General features: G+C 45.0%; 1 long non-coding RNA gene across 1 annotated transcript; it reads left to right on the top strand.

The window, feature by feature from the left end:
• The first annotated feature begins 471 nt into the window (after positions 1–471).
• LOC147683339 (uncharacterized) lies at positions 472–22,161 on the top strand. Its single transcript, XR_015301034.1, has 9 exons — positions 472–954; positions 1,065–1,143; positions 1,254–1,326; positions 1,433–1,507; positions 2,386–2,485; positions 19,001–19,120; positions 20,620–21,245; positions 21,334–21,712; positions 21,968–22,161. It is a non-coding gene; the product is annotated as an uncharacterized LOC147683339 (long non-coding RNA).
• The last annotated feature ends 1,154 nt before the right edge of the window (positions 22,162–23,315 follow it).

Below are 23,315 nucleotides of genomic sequence, written 5' to 3'. Positions count from 1 at the left end.
ATCACATATTCACGCACTGCAATTCAGTTACCCCTACGCACTACACCGGTTCTACCCATTGTACAACTCTCTAATCCCTTTTGAGTTGTTTATCTGTCAATACTACACTCATGGACAGATCACACTTTCTCCTGGGTAAGGAGAGCCCAAATGATGTATAGGGCGGAACCGGGTGGGAACTGATGGGCACTTTCTTCCAAATTCAGGAACCAAGTGCAGGCTGGTCACACACTTGCGCACTAGTCTTACTTTAGTCCATCTCTTGGCGCCATCACTTTAGATTACACGGTAAATTTGTAGCACCTTTTGACCCTCAGACATTACTTTGTTATTATAGTGTTATCAGGGCGTGTGTCTGGTTGGGTCGTTAATATTGCCCTAGGACCCTTTCCTTAATGTTGTATCTTGTAGTTAAAAGGAGACATCCTGGGCGGGCGCGCCCTCTCTTTTATCAAGTTTGAACTGTAGTACGTGGCAAGTCGGCAGCGGGGAAAGTCGGTTGTTGGAGTGAAAAGGTGAGCGGGAAATTCCTTAGAGATCGATTGGATAATTCGAACCTGATTTGGGTGTGGGGAGCAAGCTTAGTGGGCTATAGTTACTAGAGTTGGACAGCTTTCTAGAAGATTGAATCCAAGCGTAAAACATTAGTAAAAGAGTGTCCAATGCGAGAATGTTTTAACCAATGTCGGTGGGGGCACATTTTAGTTTTCAGTGGGATTACGTGGTGAGCTACGAATACCACAGTGGATCTTAACATGGACCCATAAGTAAGAGGATAACAGGGAGGTTTCATAGCATGCATTATTGCCAGTTAATAGGCCCATAAAGAGATTAATTATTCCTTTCTGATTTCTTTCTATATATTTGTCTCGATGGACGCAGCCACCACCATAACATACCCCCGGCCTAAGAACTAGAACTATATCGCAATTATGTCCCTGAAATTCAAATAAGGTGAGACCTTGCTTGCCCTTTTGATTATATTTTAATGTTTATTGATATATTTGTCCATAAAAGTAGTAATACAATTTAAAATAAAGGACGGCATTTTTTTAAAAATAAAGGCAAAATATTTGAGAACATTTGGGACAGCAACAGCCCATCCGGTGGTAAATATACAATCACCGCGTACCAACCAATAAGGTAATAACAAAACTACTTAAACTGAGTTTTATAGTGCACTTCATTTAGTTCATATAAAAATGAATGAGCCTTGGTATTACAATCTTGTGTACTTATGCTTTGATTGACAGGGTTGGCTTCAAGGTGGTCCCATTGATTGATCAAGGGAACGGATATAAAGAATATATATTTTGCTTATAAAAGGTATTTCCTATTATATAAAATATGTAGATATTGAACCTGCAACCCTACAGATTGGCCAATACTACCATATTTGGAGTATTAATAGTAAGTTTGCTATATTCCACAGATTTTTAACTGTGACATCGTAATACCCCTTTTTAACAAAACCCAGGAGGACTCTCACACATGTGCGTTTGTGCGGGTGAGTTACAACGTCTATGAAATTTAAAAATAATTGGCTTGGTAAGATGAATGACTGTGTTGTCCGCAATTTGACTAAGAGTGGAGCACTTACAAAAAATAATGGAAAACTAGGAGTGGCTATGGTCACATGATCGTATAGTAATAATAGTAAGATTTGGTGTGGCAGGAAACTGCTTTCGATTATGTATTAACTATGTTTGTAGCTTGGAGCACATAAGATTTACTGTATATGTAGTGAATGTACATTTGAGAATTGCTTAGACTGTATTACAGTGGCTCTATATACTTTATGAACTCTGTGAAAATTGTTTTAGATATTTATGTCTTTTTATTTTTGAAAGGGAAAAGAATGTTTGGTTTTATTTTGAATTAGGTGACACCAGTTATAAGGAGATATATATTGCATTTGTCCTGATGAAGGTGGTCTTATTGACTAAACACCACTGAAACTCATCAACGCTCTATTTTCTGTTAAATTTGAAAGGGTCAACAGTGTTGCGGTGCAGGGAATTAAAACTCATGCCCTCTGTTGTACCGAATTAATCTGAATTAACATCAGCAAGACAAAGTCAATTGTCTGAATTTCTCATGTCAATTTAGGCAAAAAAATATGTTCCTATATGTGGTATTTTTTAACAAAATCTTTTTATGTGTACAATTTTAATGAATTTGTGTATTAGGGGTAATTGTGTTTTAATTATAAATAAACATTGTGATACACTTGAATATAACTGTCATTTTTCTTTGTAAGTGCTTTACTATTTGTTATTGATTAGAGAAGTGTATCTCATGTGAGTGGATAGGTGTGGCGTAACTGACCTTTATGCTAAACAACACCAAAGGGAAACCTTTCTCTTTTGCTGCATCTCTAAATAGCCATGTTAGAGCACTTCTGGACCTGTGGAAAGCAGTAGAGGACTGGATCATCTGTTAATACTCTCAGAGGAGCCCTGAAAGATTCAACCTCTTCCCTACTGTAAGTAAACAGGACAAAGAAGTGGATGCTAAGTATCAGAACGCTGACTTCCTTTTCAAGCTACAGAGATACAAAAAGCTCCAAGAGGCTTTTTCCTGCAAGTAATCAGCTGAGCAGTGGCAACTGGACCAGGACTGGACCCTGTTGTTGGTTTCTGTTTGACATGCTATGAGTCTCTAATGCCTCCCCTGAGGCACTGGGGACTTTAGAAGTGGAACACCTAAGGTGGATTTGGACGTAAAAGTCTAAGTCAGAAGATAAAATCTTTGACAAGGATGAACGGTGGTTGTGTGTCCAATCTGCACTCTATTGCATTCTGCCTGAAATTGTGCCTAGGTCCCAGTCACAGCCCGTGCAGGTAAGAGCAGTGGGGCCGCGTGGGGGGAATTTCAACAGATGACAACGAGGGGAAATTATTATTTATTTAATTTTCCATACTCGTTGTCATCTGTCGAAATCCTCCCCTACATGGCCCCACTGCTCTTACCTGCACGGGCCACGGCTGCTAGATATTGGTCTACCATGACCATATACTAACATTGGCACTTTGTGCATTTTAGTGCTGTTTCCCCTTAAATCTTTAAAAACTCATATTTCTGGTACTCCTTATTGAATGTTCATCATTTTGGTGTGATTATGTTTATTACACTTTCATAGTTCACCCTGACGAACGTTGTAATTGTTCTCTCAGGTGGGCAGACACCCACCCCAAATAATAATCACATTTTTTAAGTTTGATGTGTAATGGCACTTGTGACAATAATTGTTAAATTTGATAATCGATTGGGCTTGTGCCAATTATTGTAAACTTTGTATTCTATATATACACCCTATTCAGACTATTTTAGCCACTGGCTTCTAAGGCTTATTAACCTTCGGCCAGTGGCTGGTAGCATTGTCCCTCACATCCTAGTTATGCCTTCAGGCATATTTTACTCTCATCTTCTTTCTATTGGCTGTTTGGGTGTTTTCCTTTTCCCAAAAACAGGAACTATTTTGCACCTGAAAAGAACAGTGTCATAACACATTCAGGGGCATATTAGCAAGCGTGTGCGATAAATATCACAAATCTCGCTTATTTTTTTATTGCTGTCTATCGCTGGATCCTATCGCGGAGATAGCGTATTATTACCAACGTTAATCTCCCATACGATAAAAGATCCAGTGATAGCTGCGAAAACCACCAAAAACACAAGCAAAATTGCGATAAAACTGTTATCGCTAATGTAAAGCTTGCTACTAGGCAGGGGAGGATTCAGCCTTAGAATCCACCTCCCATTGAGGATAATGGCTAAGTCAGGATTTTAGCAGGTGTAAAAATTCCTGCGATAACCCTGGTGAGCGTGACTTTTGTCATCGCTAACCTGGGCCGGGGCCTCATTGCTAATAGGCGTTAGGTCTGTTAGCGGCCTTTTCCGTGGTGTTTTGGTCGGGAACGCCAACTTTGCTTGTCATTAGCGATTAATATCGCTGACATCCAAAGAGGCCCCCAAAACGGTCGCTTTCACCAGAAAGCTGTCGCTAACAACTGTTAGCGACAGCTTGCTGATAGGGTGATTAAAATATCGCCGCTTTAGCGGAAAAAAGTGCCACTTAGTGCCACTAAAGTGGCGAAGACACCCTTGCTAATATGCCCCTCAGTTCGATATGTCATTTACTCATTGAATAGAAAGCAATCCTTTTAATTGTTTTGCACTACCGCAATGATTTTTTAATTGCACGAAGGCAAGTGTCAAACCTATTGGCTTTCTAAATGCTTGTCCTATTTTGACACCTGAGGAGGGTATTTTAAAAGAAGGCCGTGGGGCTAGGCTGTAAATCCGATTTAGATGTACATTAAGGCAAACAACAGTATTGCCTTGTAATAGAACTCCTATCTGATCAGTTGAGTGAAATGTGGTGCCACGAGCATGCCTCAGAGGAAATGACATCCCCGGCCATGTCAAGCTGATTGGCCAGATCGGCTCTGAGATACTCCGTCTGTCTGTCACAGATAGCAGCTTATGAGGAATGTCCCTGAGTAGAAAACTACCTGATGGAAGGGATGGGATGTGGGCGCCAGACCGCTGCCCGCGAGATGGCGGGAACTATATAACCTGCATTATTAGGAAGGTCACGAAACTCTTGCTGCGCATCTCATTTCTTCAAATGACCCAAAATGGTTTCTTTCAAGTGACTTCAAAGAATCTCGAAGTAGCATGAAAACTAGAGCTGTCCCGTTCAAAGTTTAACATTCCTGGACGATATACGCCATATATTCACTATTTCTTGTCGTGTCTCAGAAGAACAAAAACAGGTAATTGGATGCACGGAATAATATAACGACCAAATACAGAAACAACATTTAGTCGGAGCTTTACATTGAAAAGTATCAAACCTTAAATAGAGGTTATATATACTTACACATATACTGTACTGCTTAGCAAGTAAAATGCATGGATCCTCTTCAAAAATTGAATAATTAATTTGACCCGGTGGTTGCAGGTGGAGCGCGGCAGCATTCATTTTTGGGACTGGCATTTATTTTTCCGCATCCTACTCTCACCCAGAGTAAGAGAGAGAAAAATACACAAAGGAGACAGAAAGAGGAAAAGAAAGACGGAAAAAAGTGACAAAGGGGAAAAAGCAGAGACCTGCAAGATTGAGGTGGAGGGTTAAAGAGTGAGTAGTGGTGGATTAAAGAGGCGTGAGGTGGATTCAAGAATATGCAACCTTTGTATTTGGCACCCCAACCTTTGATGGCGCGGTCCACGGACTCTGAGAAAAACTTCCCCACACCCCCACCCCAACACATATTCTTTTATAATTTAAGGGGCAGATTTACAATGGGGATACGCCAGTTATTGTGCGCCGCAGCTCCGTCACCCATGGTGCGCCGCATTGTAAATGCGATGCACCATGGGGCAAAAACGGCACAGATGCGTGACGCCTCTGTGCCGTACAGGTGGCCCATTGCTGGAGTTGCGTCGCAAGCGCGACGTAGCTCCAGCAAAGCTCGGGGGTGCCCTAACTGTCCAAAGCTGCGTCAAGCCTTACGCCTGCTTCAAGCAGGCGCAGGGTTTTGACACAGCATTGGCCTAAAATTGACTGAGTGAAATCTTGTAGATTTCACTCAGCCACTTTTGCGAGGTGCACCTGCCCCGGAACGCCCGCATGTGGCGCAGGGCTTTACAACGTGACGCATCTGCCTAGATGCGTCATGTTGTAAATGGGTCGCAGGGATGCGCCACGTTTACGCCGCCGTTGCGTGACGCAAACGTGGCTCAAGTCCAACATAAATCTGCCCCTTAGCTCTTAAAACACATGTAAATGAGAAGTGTCGTTTCACTTGAAGATCGTCATTTTGCTTAAGAATCTCATGAGAGTGCTTGCGAGAAGCTGCTGAACCCCAGATTTGTAACATCACAAAGAGTTGAGGGAGATGTAACATCTATGGTTAGTTGTGGCATATTGGCTTACTAGAAACATGGGTACTTCCTTTACAACTATACTTATGGGAAGCCTATTACCAGGGGCAGCAGCTTTTTAGCATAATTATGGATTTGTCACATTTGCCTCATAATCCATCATCTGCTGCATAATTTAACAGTAATAGTGTAACAAAAAAATTGGTTACTAGTTCAAACGGATCAAAAGTTACAAAAGTGTTGCTGTGCAGCAGAATGCTCTTCGCAAAGGTTGACTGTACCCCTTACATTTGCATATTGCTGTATCTTGAGTTAAACTAGTAATAATACAGTGAAACCTTTGTCTGGGCAGTGTTAACATGTGTAAAAATGGCAACATAATGACTTGATATCACAAAAACTGCTGCATTATACTGCACAATTTGCATTATCTTTCCACAAACCCTGCTGCATAATTTGTCCTCCCTTGCCGCATAATTTCAGTGGCCCTACCTATTACCTCCGAATAGTGCAGAGTTATTTACATGCCATTGAAACATTAAATGTTAGCCAACCCGCACTAGCCCTTTACCCTTTTTAGTGACACAGATCTGAAAAGTAAGGCTGTTCTAAGTCTACAAGCATTTCAAATGCGCTGGCAGTCTCAATAGGCCTTATCACCTTTGATGTTATTCAGGGACTTTTGTAAACATCTTAAGTGCTCAGTTTCAGACTATTTAAAGTGCTGATTGAAACAATCATTGGCAAAGCCAATAGGTTTCCCTATGCTGGGGCTATTGGCTTTACCAATGTGTTTAGCAATGTTGTACACCAACGTGGCTACTGTACAGCATGGCTAAAATTTAGTAGCACAGAGGAGAGTGGCATGGAGTGTCATAGAGTGGAATTGCAAAGAGTGGAGTGGAGTCTTGTAAACTGGAGTGGCATAGTGTGGAGTCGCGTAGAGTGGCATACACTGGAGTGGCATAGAGTGGGGTGGACTGGTGTAAAGTGCATTGGCATACAGTGTTGAGAATATAGTGGCTTAGGGCTTGATTCACGAAGGCAATCTGAGATAAAAGTCTAACTTTATGACTTTTGGTATTCAAAGAGGTTATTTTATTTACGAGTTGCATCTTTAGGTCCGCATTTGGGCCTTTTTTAAAAAAAGGGTCATTTTCTTTAACTTCTTTTTTCTAAATATCTTTTTATTAGGTTAGGAAGAAACGTCTACATAACAAGAGATCCCTATCCTCAAGCAATATTTTCCGTTGACAATTCACCTTCTTTGTTGCTTTGTTCATGACATGAGCTAACCAACTAGCGAGATCAGCTCCCTTGGAGACCTCATATAACATGGGAGCTAGTTGTTCTTTGTAAAATTTTACTGAGTAATTTTTCTTCTTTGTGATTTTTGTAGGTTGGATGGTCAGTGATGGCTTGTGTAATTTCCTCTTTAGTAATTTCTCCCTCTAACAGGCTGTTCTCTTACGGGGAAAGAATGGACTGCCGCAGACAACTTTAAAAGTTTTCTTTGGGTAACATTGTTTTGCTCTGGTCTCTTTGGAATGCCTGCTTGCTATAAGACACAAAGGCTTCTGAGATTGTTATTGGATTGATCAGTAAAGAATTTTGTGTAACGGTAAATGATAATTATGATTCTCTTTGGTGCAACTGATGCACAGTAGTCTTCCCACCTAGTGTACCTCTTGTAGTGGGCCATTTAAGCTTTACTAAGGCTTGCTATGCTTGGGAAGGGACCAGCAGATTCAGAATAGTTCTCCTTCTCAAGGTGGTGGCTCAGTGCAAGGGATGGCTCATCAGGTAAGGTCTCAGATTGATGACTATTGTATTGCTTGTTACAGTGTAGAGTGCCAAAGTTGTTTGTCTATATTTGCCCCGTATATGCCACAATAGGGGATTCAAGGGTCTTTTTTTTGTCTTAATTTTTTTATTGGTTTTTACAAAGTTTAAACAAGTACCTTGCTGCTTCTGCTTGGGTAGCTAAGTTCTAAATGTAAAGATTGTTCTTCAATCAAGTGAATAACAAAGAAATAAGTACAAAGAATCGCTCCTATCGAAACCAAGTCCAAAGCTCACAGGTCCTCCATCCACCAACAAGGGCAACAACAGAGAGGAGAGAAAGTAACGTAAACTGAATATGATAAATATCAAAAGCAGTAGGCTATCAAGCAATTACTCAATTAAAGTCTCCCCCGGTGATTCCCCTATTCGTGGTGGTATATCACAGTGTCTGTCCCATCATCCCAATGCAGCCCCAAGTACAAAAATTTAACTCTAAGCAAATAAGTGGTGAGCGATGATTGCCTCATCGAGCCAATAAGCATTTTCATGATGTCAGTCAGACTGACGTTGGAGTAGTATCCTCTTGTCTTAGAGGTGATGACCACCAACACACTGGATCAGCCACGGATCCTTATAAGTGAAGTAATGATCCCCACAGTTCCTCAAAAATCTGTAGTTGATCATTGAGTTTGTAAATATTTTTTTCATATGAGGACATAGTGTGCATGGCTGCCAACCATGTGTGGTTGCGGATGAAGTAGCAGTTTTCCAGTGATGCAGTATCTCCACTTTCACCACTGCCAGAGTCGTTTAGAGCCATCTAGTAGCATGGTGGACATAGATGGAAGGGTGGACGTGTCATGCAACAAGGCTAACTTGTTCGGCAACAGCGTCCACACTCCTAATTCGTTTTGATGGAGGTCCCAGACAGAGCACAAATATTGAGAGAGGGTTGGACATTTCCACAGGACATGTACTATGTCACAATCAAAAGCCAGGCATCTCCAACATTTGGAGTTAAGTAGCATGTGAGCTCTATATAGCTTAGCCAGTGACCAGTGCCACCTATTGAGGATCTTGAAGTAAGTACATTGTAACCTGGCTTCATGTAACATTCTTTCATTATCCTCCAGCAGCGTAGGGCACTTGTCTTCAAGTATGAAGAGGTGCAATCTGGAGTCCCAGCATTATACGTTCTGTGCAGTCGGATGAAAGAAAGAACATCAGTCAAGATAGCACAAATCCCTGATACCGTTCACTTGAAGTTTTTCCCTGTTATAATGTATTGCATATTGGGACGACCTCCAAGGTGTAAGGCGCTCTACCCATCATGGTGTGCAAGGAGGAGTTACAAGTATTTCCAATGATGCAAAGATGGAAGCCCATGTTCTTTCACAAAGGAGGCAAAAGGGAGGAAGTCTCCCTCATGTAGCAGGTGCTCTAGGTAGAGTATGCCATAGTCCCACCGCAGGGACCACTCCAACACCACCACACCTATCGTGATGTCCCTATTCTTCCAGATGGATGGATGCAGGTGCATAGTGCAGGCAGTTTGAAGCCCCTTGTGCACCCATTCCCTTGTGTAGAGCGAGGTATGAAGTATGGGATTACCCTTGGACCCTGTATGAGCATGTGATGAGTGATATACCTTAAGATCACCTGTCGTGTGCAGTATATGTTACTCCAGACGCACCCATGTGAGTGGATCTCTGTATGCTTTCAACATATATACTGTGTGAGCCAGGTGAAAATGCCAACCCATATGATTACGCATGTGGAAGAAATAAGTTCCCCTGCCGCGGTTTTAGCATATAGCTCGGATGACTTATGATATGGTTTATGACCATTTCATATGAAATTTCTGATAAGGTGGTCAATACCACACAGAATAAATGGTAGTACCCCAATGGTAGCATACTGAAAATGTAATTGAACCATGGTGTCATATTCATTTCTACAATCGGCACTTTACACCACAAGCTGCAGTTAAGACCACACGGTTAACTCAGTACTGACTTTACCCATAATAGGGGTGATGTTGTGTTTGACCAATATGATTGAGATAGGTGTCTAAGTACCTAAGGCGGTTGGACTGTCAATTACATTCCGAGGTCCCAGAGAAGCTTTGGTGGTAGTTAGTGTCAAGGGCATACCTTCACATTTGGACCAGTTTATTTTGTAGCCCGAGAACACTGAAAAAGAATCACTGACTTATATGAGTGCCGGTATAGACTCTTGAGGGTTGGAAATTGTAACCACTGTGTCATCTGCATAATCAAATGCCTTCTGTTCACCTGTAGCTGAATGCACCCCTTGGATAGAGTGTGTATTACATATCTTTTTTTTTTAACAATGTTTTATATAGCGCAAACTAGACCCGAGACATCAGGTATCAGAGCGCTTTACATGAGCACCAGTTTCAATACAGAAGGACGCATTTGTTTTTGTTAGGCATGGGGAGATTAAGTGATTTGCCCAGAATCACAGGATGTTGAACGTCATTGCAGAGACTCGAACGCAGTTCCCCAGCTTCGAGGTTGACCGCCCTAGCCATAAGGCTACATCCTCTCTCCAGATAGTTGCTGCTAGGGGTTCAAGAGCAATCAAAATACTTGGGTAGACAGGGGCTATACTTGCCTCGTGCCATGACAAATCTCAAAGAATTGGGACAAGAAGTCTCCACAAGACACTGAAGTGGTAGGAGGCGTGTAAAACCATCTCACTTTGTTAATGAATAAGGTCCTAGAAACCTTGTTTGTCAAAACCGTGAACAAGTTCAACCAGTCAATGCGATAAAAAGCCTTTTCGGCAACAAGAGAATTAAGAATTTTCTTACCCCCGTCCAGTCTAACTAGCCAGAGGATATGAGAGAGCATCCGTAGATGGTTTGTTGATCTGCTTGGCAGAAACCCTACTCGGGAAGGGTGAATTAAGGACTGGATTCAGGTGACTAGCCGCGTGGCAACAATCTTCATATCCACAATCATGAGGGATATGGGCCGGTAGTTAGCACAATGTAATGGATCCCTGACAGGATTGAGTATCAGGGAGATTCTTGCCCTATTGAATTCAGGTAAGGAACTGTGGTAGCATCTATTTCTCGAAATAGCTTGCCCATCAATGGCACCACTAATGGCTTGGTATTAATATTAAATTCCATTGAGAGGCCATCATCTCCCGGTGCCTTTGCGGTCTCAATAGCATTGATAACTTGGGCAACTTTGTTATTTCTAATGTCAATCTCCAGGGTATTAGCTTGTTCATGTGTAAGGGAGGGCAAATTAACAGCTCTAAAAATCGTGCTACATCTTGGGGGGAGCACACTGCCATGAGGTGTACCAGTGCTTGTCGAAGCCTGTAAATTCCTGCAAGATGTCATGGGGGTCTGTAGGAAGCTCAATAAGAGAATTCCAAATAGCTAGTATAATACAGTGTGAATGGGCCTGCTTCAATTGGGCAGCGAGTATTCTCCCTGCCTTTTCTCCTCTCTCGTATTGCCTCTGTGCCAAAAAAGTGATGATTTAGCCTGTGAGGAATAAAGGGAATTCAGATTTTACTTAGCCTGGAGGAGCTCCGGAAGGAGTGTGGTTGTAGAGTTGCATTATGATCTGTGGTAAAATGGTGTATGAGTTCAGTCAGTCGGCGTTGATACTCCTCATGGCATATTTTAAAGGCCGTAGTATCTTGCATCAGGCGATCTCTGAGATGTGCTTTCCCGACCACCCAGAGGAACCTGGATGGAGAGCCAAAGTTTTTTCCTCCAAATACTGGTGGAAATAGGTGTTGAGATGCACTTTATCCATGGGTGTTGTAGTATATATTCATGCAGCATTGAGGTGCAGGATGTTTCAGGGTATCAAGGTCTAAATCTAGGGTAATCAAGTCATGGCCAGATGTGCTATTCTGGGTTATAGAGGCCTCCACTAAACTGCAGGATAATGTTGCTGCCATGAGGAAGTAGTCTATACTGGAACTGGTACCATGGATGCATGATGTGAAAGTGTAATCGCTATCCCGTGGGTGTGCTAGGCGCCATAGTTCCACTAGGGCATGATAACTGAGAATGTTTGTCAATATAAATCGATCTCTGGGCTGTCTGACATCAGGATTACCAGATCTGTCAAGGTGTGAGTCAAGGGGCAGATTCCAAACCCCCCATGACAAGCTTGGTCTAGTTGAATGAGTGGAGAATTCTGGATAAGGTAGTAAAAAGGTTTAATTTGTCCCCCACTGGGCATAGATGGAGCCAATCATCAACGTTTCATGGTGTATCCTAAATTTAGTAATGACAATCTGTCCCTGCAAATTCCTGCATGTTCGAAGTGAGTGGAAGGCAAGAGTGTTATGAAGTATGACAGTAACTACCCCCTTCGGTATTCACCTGTTACAACGCATTTTTTACAACGCACTACCACTACAACGCAGGCATTACAACGCATACCATTACAACGCATAGCGCTGGGGGGCGCTCTAGGATAAGAGGTAAGTTTAATTTACTATCCAACACCTTCCCTAGGGTCCACGGGGACTGGAGTTAGAATAGTAAATTATACTTACCACTATCCAGCACCCCAAAGCGCTATGCGTTGTAGTGGTATGCGTTGTGAATACCGCGTTGTAATGGTATGCGGAGTAAAAGTATGCGTTGTAACGTCATACATCCACCCCCTTCCTTCGTTCTAAGTGGTATGTGGAGGTTGAGGGGTTGCCCTGCAATGTGCTAGGTTGTACTACTGTGCTCACCCATTCCCTTCTTAGTTTTTCATGTTTGGCATCCATAAATTGGGTTTCCTGGATTAGTGCCACATTAGGGTGTTGGGATTTGAGGTGTCTAGTAAAAGAGAGAGGGACCCCACAACCAAAGGGATAGAGTACCACAATGGACTTTCGTCAAACAAATATTCCCTTTGGGACACCTTACTGTTGGAACATATATTCTCAGGACACATGAACAAGAACAACAATACTAACGTGATACTGTACTAGCGAAGCAGAATCTAAAAACAGACAAAATTATGAGAATATACTGAACAGTTTATTCATATTACAATATATTAGAAAATAATTTAAAAGGGGGGACAGACAATTAAAATAAGGAAACACTCAAATTCCTATTGGTAAAAAAGGAGGTACCAAACAGAAAATCAATTCATGAAAGCGTCAGAATTGTCTTCAATTAGTATAGAACACAATCCTCCTTTCTCTTTTGCATCGACGCGTTTCGGCGGACCTTCTAATAAAGCCACCTTCATCAGGCATACATATAATGTCTTCCCAGTTAATTCTCACATACTAGTACTCAAAATTGATACTTCGGGGTAGATACCTCCTATGTCCTTCAAGTGCCTCTCGTCCTGCGAGAAGGAACGCCTCAAAACCGGCAATCTTGCACAGTGCTTATTTTTGCAATATGATTCAGATCCAGGATCGATATCTCTGGTCATACAGCACTGAGCTAATGACAATTCCAGTATATAATCTTTAAAATATTCTATCTCCTAGACACGCGGTAAACATTATGGACCTCTGTTAGGTTTCTTTTTAATCAGCCACACTTATAGGCGGTGGCACATGGCAGCTACGTGATGGCGGTTCCTTCGTATGTCCTATTTCTTGATAGAATACCACCGTAATTGTCGAATCGCTGGCGTGTAATCAGACTCCAGCCTACAGACTTGGAAATAGGACATACGAAGGAGCGGCCATCACGTAGCTGCCATGTGCCACCGCCTATAAGTGTGGCTGATTAAAAAGAAACCTAACGGAGGTCTATTATGTTTACAATGTGTGTAGGAGATAGAATATTTTAAAGATTATATACTGGAATCGTCATTAGCTCAGTGCTGTATGACCAGAGATATCGATCCTGGATCTTAATCATATTGCAAAAATAAGCACCATATGTGTCATGTGCACTATCACTGATGCCCCCCCACCCATAGGGGCATGTTACCTATCACTGATGATACCCTACCCATATGTGTCATGTGCACTATCACTGATGCCAATCTATCCATAGGGGCATGTTACCTATCACTGATGCCACCCCACCCATATGTGTCATGTGCACTATCACTGATGCCACCCCAGCTATAGGGGCATGTTACCTATCACTGATGCCACCTCACCCATATGTATCATGTGCACTATCCCTGATGCCACCCCACCCATAGGGGCATGTTACCTATCACTGATGCCACCCCACCCATATGTGTCATGTGCACTATCACTGATGCCACCCCACCCATATGTGTCATGTGCACTATCACTGATGCCAACCCACCCATATGTGTCATGTGTATTATCACTGATGCCACCCCGCCCATATGTGTCATGTGCTCTATCACTGATGCCACCCCACCCAAATGTGTCATGTGCCCTATCACTGACACCACCCAACCCATAGGGGCCTGTTGCCCATCAATACTGCCTCACCCACCCATAGGGGTCAGTGTGGCAGGCAATATTAACACCTCCACCCATTGGGAGGATGATGTGCCACACAACCATCAAACATCAACCACAGGTATGTCTGCCAAATACATTTCACCACAACATCATGCCAACAGTGTAGTGCCTGACAAATAGCCCCAACAGTGAAATTGATTTATGACACACAATGTAACTACCATCGCATGTGTGATCAACACCAGAGTGTGGGCTACACAAGTCAAGCTTTGAAATAGCACTGGGCCAATGATTTAAAACCCCCCATCAGTGTGTACATCCAATGTAAAATGTGTGGACACAAACTGCAGCTAAAGTTGACCATTGTGGCAATGTGTGAAAATACCCCATCATCACAGTGACCTCAAGGTAAGTGTCATCATGGAACTAGCAGCATATACCAAACAGTATGTCTGATTCCTGGACATGTCAGCACAACACTTGTTCAGTCAACCATCATTTACCACACAATGTAGGCACTGGTGACATACGCCTGCGTACGGTACTGCCCCTCAAGTCACCTGCACATAGACAATACATATGTCTACCAAGTTGCACAGAGGACACAGTTGACTTTACAACAATGATGACCACACCTGCATGTACAGTGGAGATGGGACAACAGTCAGGGAAAGTGTCAAATTGTACATTGTGAAGCACATCATATGTGCATGGGTGCAAGCCACAGATGTGGCCATGCCAATGAAATGTTACCATCCCTGTGCTAAATTAGTTAATCATGACACACCTAGTCAACTGCAAAGGATGACATGGATACCAACCTGAACAGGAAACATTTCTCATGGTCCACATGGAGTACACCACATCAACACCTCAGTAACAGACATTTGTAAATCCTGCATCAACACAGCAAGGTCAGGGTAAACAGCATCAACAATATGTACAGCTAAATCAAATGCACATGGATAACAAAAAATGCTTTAATCAGCAATTTCACATCTGAAATGGAAAGTCCAAAATGAAATTAAGTCCAATGTCCTTCCAAAAATACAAAGTCCAATAAAGGTGTGAGTGACACCTGTCACCCGTTGATTGCCTGCACTGATAAGGACTGCGGAAATTCACTCTAAGGGGTATACATGGGGCAGGCCAGGCACCACAGGGACAGGATCAGGGCTCATCAGAAGGAGGCTGTGAAGGGGTGGTGGGTGCAGGAGAGTCAGTGGCAACTGCAGTAGAGTTGTCTGGCATGGTTTTTGCCGCCACAACTGTGGGGCACAACACTTATGGGTGGGTGCTGGAACCACTGCAGTGGGCAGGTCAGGTGTAGTAGACATGGTCCCCACTGCAGTGCCCATGTCAGACTGGGTGTTCGTGGACTCCACTGCAGTGCCTAACCTCATGGGAGTGGAAAGGGGTTCAGGTGAGGTTGGTAGGACAGCTGGGGCCCACGGTCCCCACAGTAGTTACAGTTACAGACAGACTGGTGGTGGTGTCAGTGGAAGAGCAAGTAGGAGTTAGGGAGGCCCTGAGCATTTTGGGGATGATGTATCTGTGGGTGTGGGAACCTGGGACAGGGAGTGGTGGGGGAGCCTGTGGTGTGCTAACCTGGGGGGGTGGAGGAAGGAGACTGTGCAGTGGAGCTGGGGGGTGGGCTCTTGCTCTTCCGGGTACGGGGTGACTTGCGGGTGGGGGCCGTAGTCTGCCTGCGCCTGGGGAGGGTTTCCGGGTGTGAGGGGCACTCTTCTCTGTGTGTGGGGACTTCTTCTTCCCCCTGTAGTCTGGATCTGCTGGATCTGAGTGGAAGAGGCCTAGTTCACACATGAAGAGCTTCTTATGAGATGGGGGTTGCAGGTGAGGCAAGGGAAGGGCTCTTGGAGGGAGAGAGATCTGAGGACTGTGGAGTGCTTGTGGATGCCTTTGTGTGTGTTTGCGACTCATCCCCCGTGTGTGTGGTATCAGTCCCCTGACTTTGCTTGCGTGCACGTTTTGACTTTTGTTTGGGTGATTTTGTGCTGTCTGTGTCTGTATGTTTGGGTGACCATGCTGGTATGTGTGTGCTGGGGACAGGTAGGGTGATAGGAGTTGTTGTTTGGGCAAAGGCTGAAGGGGTCAGGGACTGCTGGAGCAGGGATACTGCTGCTGTCAGGAAGGAGGCTATAGACTGATTGGTCCTCGGTAGGGCAGACATGCCTGATGAGATGCCCTCCATGAATGGCACCAGTTGTGTCAACAGACTGGTGTGTGTATGGAGGACACTCAGTATTGATGTCTGCCCTACATGGATCGGTTTAAGCAGGTCCACAGACTCCACACTCAGGGCAGCTGGGGACACAGGGGCAGGGGGTGCGGTGCCTGGCAGGTAGGAGACATGCTCCTGAACACAGGAGCTGCCACGGACCTCTGGAATGGGAGCAGAGAGGAGGGTGGTGGTGGTGGTGGGAACAGCCTCACTTTCCATGCTTTGCTAGCTGCCGACACCCACCCCCACAAGGGAGTCATCCTCCAAGCTGCTGTGGTCCTCAGCTGAGGTGGAGGGTGCTGAGGACTCCTCGGTGTCGTTCCCCTCACCCTTCATGCCACTAGGTCCTTCCGATTCCTCAGTTGCTGGCCCAGGCTGGCTCTGCGTCTCCTCCTGTTCCGTGGCGCTGTCTCCTGTGCCCGTGGATGTATCTGCATATAAGTATGAAAAGAAGGACCACATTAGTTGCCTGCACTGACTGCACACAACACTGTCATTACACCACATTCCAGGTCATGCACTAGCATCCTTAGCTGATATTTGCTCTAAATGCACACACAGGTGTACATAGGGCAATAGCCAGTCTTAACATCAACAATTGCACCCATGTCCCTCCTGGACCTGTACCCATATGTCTGTTGTATGCTGGCTGATAATATCCCAAAGTGCACACATGCCCCACATATTTTATTTTATTTTATTTTTATTTTAGCTGTTTTATAACGCGCTCTGTTACTCCAGAGTATCCTGGCGCGAAATGTACACTTGACAACACTTGTTGTACATGAAAATGACCATGTAGAAGTACATTACTATTGACATACATCACATAACATGCCGATCACTCATTACAGGTGTCTGGATGATTGTATGCCCAGACTCACATTTCACAATCTTGTGATGCCGAGCAGCACAACACACAATGATGTCCTTACGTCCTGAGAGTTAATGACACAATCGGGTGCATGTAGCACTTCTGACTCCAATGCAGGATCCCTCTTCTCAAGTCAATGCCCTGGCACAGACATGCATGGTAAGTCAGTCTTCACTGTCACATGTCATGGGGCAATGCATCCGGATGACATCAGTCTGCACTGCGTCACATTCACAGGTCATGCCCATTCCAAACTCTGCAGCTGACAAGTACACCAGTCTGCCCCCTGCCATACACTGTTCTTGGACTATGTTGAACCTACAACATTCAAATGTTACACATGAGTGACTGCAAACACAACTACCTGAACATGAGCACCTCACGGTCTGCTGCTAATGACACACAGCTGCGTGAAAGTCACTGTTGTATACACCATTGTGCACATTTAACTGACCACACCCCTATATGTTGCACAGGTATCATCCCCATTGTCACAACTCAGATGTCCTGCTGACACTAAAATCCTCAACACACCAGTTGTCACAAAACAGGAGTACACACTACAATTGATATTGTGTCAGACACCTGAGGGCACATTTCAGGAAGCACAATCAGAAGGTCCATACATGTGAGTGTGAGTACAGAGTCTCCCGTTGCCATTGAGTGGGCATGACTGACCAGGTAAACCTAAAACAGTGTATTGGCCTGGACAGTAGGCAGGTATCTGGGCTAGTGTGACATACTTCCTATACATAGTCCTGAGGACACTACATGGACTCACCTGCTGCATGGGTATGTTTTAAGAAACCCACACACATGTTGTGACCCAAACCAACAAGTAGAACACATATGAAAGGCACACACAGAACACATGTGAGAGACCAGGCATTGTGCAAAGAACAGATCCACCCACGATGCACACATCAGAGTCCCAGTAAAATATGCTGTGCATGACCCTCAGCATCACTGATTGAAGGGACACAGTGCCCAAGTGAAAAAAGTCACAGACTGTAGGGGCCACTACTGTGGATCAGATGAGGAGTGTGAACTACACAATTGAGGGACATGAGTTCTGGACTCCAAGACCAACGTAATGTGGGAGTATGACCAGGCCAAAAGACTGCTAATAGCATGTCAGACATAGTTCACAGATTCAGCATGGACTTACCCTCTCCTTGCTGCTGTCTGGCCTTCAGTTGCCCATCCAGGTCCGGAAAGACCACCGCCAGAATCCTGAGCATGTGGGGGGTCTGGGTCCGGTGTCCGCCCCTAGGAGGCGACAGCTTCAGCTGGACCCTGGCGATCCTCCGGGTCCAGCACGTACGTCCTGCCACCTCTTCTGGCATTTGCATATCCGACACTTGTAGACTCCCACTGATCTCACTGCCGGGGCGATGGTCAGCCAGATTTCTTGCTTCTGGTGGGCATCAACCTGTGAGTATGACAAAGTAAAGAGGACATTACCACACATGCCACATAATTGTGCTGCATACAGTTGAAAATACATGTACTCATCACAAAGCTAAAAGAGGCACACAGGTAGTGCACTCACATAAATGTGCATTTGTGCTGCAGGTCTGACATGGTAACATTGGCTAGGTATTTAAGGCTAGCACTACTGCACTACTGCACTATGACACCTGTTCATCACATGTACCCACATAAATAGGTAGCTGACAGTACTCAGTGCACATGCCTCATACTTCTGTGCACACTTCTATTAATTTTACACAGACAATTTTCAGAAAATGATAGGCAGTGGACTGCACACTCACCTGCTCCCCTGGTTTTCCATACAGCTTGCTGTACTGTGGGAAGACACCATCCAACAGGGCCTGCTTCTCCTTCTCTGTGAATGCTGAGGCCCTCTCCAGAGTACGTGCCATTACAGGATCCGGAGGAAGCAGAGACAGCAGCAGGTGAGTCTGAAATGTGGTCTTAGCATGTAGTGCAGGCAAGTGAGCTCCCTGGGGGCCTGCCAGCCTTAAATCAGTGCTGTAGAGGCAGATTATGTGACATTGCCCCTTACTGATAGGCCAGACACGGTTGCATTCTATGAATCTGTCCAATCCTTGGAAATGTAAGACTCCTACACGTCTTCCGCATCGTTCACAACGCTCACCTTCAGGACACTCTAGGAATGCAACATTGTTGTAGGCATCCAACTAAATTTCCTGCGCACCACTCGAAAGAATTTTGACTTTGCGTCCGTCTCCATGACAGCCCATTGCCAATGAGTGCGCACGGCTCGGTAAACTGACTATACAATGCGTATTTTTTAAACCAAATGCATCCGTCTGGATACGATTCTATGGGCTATGCGTGCGCACGGCTCTGTCCAGTACTGCACGACACGTCACTGTGGAAGGCACCCGCGTTGGGTCACATTGCATACGCGTCCAGCATGCATGGACCGAACCGTGTGCATGCATTGCCTATTGGCATCAATGTGATCCGATGCGGGTGACTATAATGCATACACATCATGCAGTCGATGGACAAGGTGTGAGCACTACTCGGTCCATGCATGTACAGTGCGTCTGCATACACGTCACCCGCGTTGGATCACATTGGTGTGATTTGCAGACGGTTTTCACACAGATTTCATTCCCTTGGCCACACCTTCTTGAGTGGCACTTAGGTCAAGCCACTCCCAGGCTGGACAGTGGTTCATGGGGGCAGATTAATTTTGGTGTGGTGCACCTCATAAATATAATGTCCATGTGTTGGTTTATGAGCATGAGTCATGGACACAGTCCCAGTTTGGAGATGTGTATGACCTGTCACATACACCTTGGGTACAGGGTTACATGTCATGTACGTCACAGCCAGACCCATGGCCACAATCATGATGTACCCACACAGTCTGTGTGCAGGTTGTGTCACAGATATTTGTGGTTCCATGTGCCAATGTGAGACAGGGTCCACCATGTGCCTTGTGCATCCACATTTAAGCTGTATGTGTGTCTCAGGGACCTCCATGTATGGCCTGCAGGAACCACAAGGGCCATTAATTGTGGGACTCATGATTGGTTGTGGGATGTCCATGCTACAACATGTCATTCCAGCGCACATGTGGCAATACAGGGACCATGGCTATCTCCCTGACATGGAGTTGTGATGCCTGTGAAACATCAGTCCTCACTTGTCACTGTGTTGTGAGTTTTGAACGTGACAGCAGTCCATATGTACTGTGCCACAGCCCAATGATTTGCCATTGCACCCCAAGGAACTCATGTACACATGTGTCATTGATATGTGAGATAGTGGACATGAAGGTGACATATGTGTCCATAACCAACAGCACACACCTTAGTTACTTGTGTATTTCTATGATGTATCATGTGATGTTTTGCTAGGTGAGTGCCACATGGTTAGCTGAAATTATAATGTTACTTAACCCATCTCTGTACTGCAGGGATCCAGCATTCCATAGACTGTTTCCTGACCTCGAGACCATGTTGGAACGTGACAGCATCCGACGTTACCGCTTCACCAGGAATCTGATCGATGAGTTAATGGAGCAGTTGGCGCAACATCTGCTACTTGGCTGCACATACCCGACAGCACTGACACCAAAGGTGAAAGTGAAGGTCATGCCAGCCCTGCACTTCTTTGCCACCGATGCCTTTCAACACACTGTGGCTATTGTTGGTGGTATGTCACAAACTATGTTCAGCCATGTGCTTTGAGATGTCTTGGAGGGGATGTTGATTCACCTAGACTCCTACATCAAGTTTCCTAGACCGGGTGAACTCGGAGAGATTAAGGATGCCTTTTATGGACTGGGGAGGATGCCAAACGTGATAGGCTCAATCGATGGCACACATGTGGCCCTGATACCACAACAGGCACAGGAACAGACATACCGCAACCGGAAACATTTCTACTCTATCAATGCTCTGGTGGTATATCTGGCGAACATGTTGATTACACATGTGTGTGTGCATTTCCCTGGTTAGACACACAATGCGTACATCTTGAGGAGGAGTCGCATACCGTTGATGATGTCACAGATGCCAAACCAGTGTGCCTGGCTTGTTGGTGTGTACTTTTCACCATTGTATGTGTTTTGCAATTTTGTCTCCACCCCCTTACAATACTCAACTAATGTGTGGTTCTTTGTATGTAGGTGACTCTGGATACCCCAACATGTTGTGGTTGCTGACACCCCTGAGGAACCTTGTGACAGCATCCGAGATGCGCTACAAGGAGTGACATGGCAGAACCAGGCGAGTCATTGAGAGTACCTTTGGTCTCCTGAAAAGCCGCTTCCGCTGCCTGGAGAAGAATGAAGGTGCACTCCCATATGAGCCTGCTAAGGTGTGCAAGATCATCGTCTGCTGCATGCTCCACAACAAGGCTGTACGAAAGAAGATGCATCTCATCCTGGACGATGACGACCAACATCCACCAACTGTGGAGGATTCTGGCCTGGGCCACGAGGCCAGTGATGATGACGATGAGGGTGACGTCCGCACACAGCTCATCAACAACTTCATCAGCTGAATGTGAGTTCACAGGGTTGTCATGTTAATGTCCTGAATTAGCCTGTGATGTGTTTGTGCAGCTCAATTGCTGTTTGAGTTTGTCTGTATGGTACTTGACTAGATGCGTGCAGTGATGTGTCCTGTCAGATGATCTGTAGTCCACAATGGTGTTGACATGCTGATTTGTTACTGTGTAGGTTTCTTGTGACATGCTTATTGCATTTCCATCCAGTTCTGGTGTGCTCCTGACTGTGTCTCATTTCTGTCCCTTCCAAGGTACTTTGGCAGTTACTTGGTCAAGTCTGACACTGACAACCAGATTCCAATGCCAGGGTGGGACTTCTAGTATGCCATCATGTGATGTGCCAGACACCCCTGAAGCGCCATTTGACGACTCTTGGAGACCGCGTGCCCACTGTCATGTGGATTCACCTTGATACTGTTGTGTAATAAACGTTTTTCTGCTTTGTAATGAACCTGTGCTTCACTTAGTAATGTCTGTCGTCTGTCTCCACACATCTGACTGACATTTGGCTACCTCACCTGTGGGCTTGTTAGCAGTGACTGTGGAAAGGTGTGGTGTATGCGCATTCAACCTTATATCTTGCAAACATCTTTGTAGGCAATGTGTCGCATGCCCATGGTGAGTATGTGTTGTGGTGCCATATTGGTGTGTCTCCCTCATAGGTGTCACATCAACATGAGTCACATTACAGTAATGACATTGCTGTAGTAGTCAGCATGCACTGTGTACTTTGGCATTTCATCATCTCCATGACACATACCAAGTTTTAATCACAACATAGGCACGTATAGTGTAATAGTGAGTTTACTTACATACATGTGTGGAGATAGTGCTGAACATGAGGTTTAGAATCCAAAGTTCACAGATGAGTTTGAGGTATTGGTAGATGAAATGTCCAGAGTGAAATCCCCATTCATCTTCTACATTAGTACAACATGGACCCTCCATGTCAGGTTGGGGAGTTGTGTCATGTGCAACAAGGTGAACGCTAGTACACAAAGACCAAGATCCAAAACAGGTTCAGGGTTCCAGGGGGATGTGCTGCGACAACTGTGGCTCACTTGTCCTTATTCGGACGACCCCTCATCTTCTTCTGGGGGATCCTCAGGTGCAGGCGTCAACGTTGCATCGGACTCTCCACCAGATTCATCCTCCCTCCCTGTGGCCTTTGCAGATGTTGTCGGCACACAGGGAGGTGTGGACATATTGCTGCTGTTCTGGCAAAGACAAGTCAATATGTTGCTTAGCACACTAGTAACTTTGTCCCACTTGGCCTCCATGCATGCATGATGGCCTGCCTGCTCATGTTTCATGTCCTTGAGGACCCCCACTACCTGGCTGAATCCTCTGGTGTTATTCTGGTACCCATCTATGATGCGTACCAGCTGTGGGTCATCAGGCAGTCCAGGCCCCTCTGCAGACCGTGACCTCTGCCTAACACCACTCCCACCACTCCTAGACACACAGGCTGGACCTGTGGTGGTAGGCACAGTTGACCTGGGGCCCCCTTGGGTGTTGCTACTGGTGTCATTGTTCGTAGCTTCCTGGGTGGCCGGTAGCCCTGTGCTGTTAGAACTTGGTGTCCTAGGTCTGTCGGTG

Source organism: Lissotriton vulgaris, chromosome 11, assembly GCF_964263255.1.
Source record: "Lissotriton vulgaris chromosome 11, aLisVul1.2, whole genome shotgun sequence".
Lineage (NCBI taxonomy): Eukaryota > Metazoa > Chordata > Amphibia > Caudata > Salamandridae > Lissotriton > Lissotriton vulgaris.
This window is presented reverse-complemented; position numbering and strand designations above follow the sequence as displayed.